The sequence below is a fragment of the Penaeus monodon genome, chromosome 27, assembly GCF_015228065.2.
Source record: "Penaeus monodon isolate SGIC_2016 chromosome 27, NSTDA_Pmon_1, whole genome shotgun sequence".
NCBI classification, from domain to species: domain Eukaryota; kingdom Metazoa; phylum Arthropoda; class Malacostraca; order Decapoda; family Penaeidae; genus Penaeus; species Penaeus monodon.
The window spans coordinates 14,709,649-14,710,176 of record NC_051412.1 but is presented as its reverse complement, the minus strand read 5'-3'; positions in this window follow the sequence as shown (position 1 = coordinate 14,710,176).

Here is a 528-nt window from a genome sequence, read left to right as displayed (position 1 = left end):
CTACGTTTGACCATGTGCCAATGTTACGTATTTCGTGTTATTCAGCCTTGAGCCTTTACCTAAGAGACTCAATCAGTCATAACTAAACAATATTTTTTTTACGCTTTTAGGTTATTTTCATTCACCCTTGTCCCTCCCCCCTGACATCACTGCATTGTAGAATGATTATGAATGTCCTCCAAGGTGACTAGAATATGTAAACGCAATGCAGTGCAATTCATGGGAAATAAAGTAATGCAAGTTGCATGGTATTTTGGCTCTGCATGTATATATCATGACAAAATAGACCTCTTATTTTAAAAAATTAAAATAAAACATCACCAAAAATAGCTTATACAATAATCTGTAGCAGTCCTTGACTATTGCATATACATCTGTAGTTTGTCATCTTTAGTGTGTCACCATTTGAAGTATTGTTATGTACAACAAACGTTTATTATAACGATATTATAATGATTCAGTATGTGTCGTTATATATCTCTATATAGACTATCTCTTCATCAATCTTTAAATCTTTATACAAAAAAG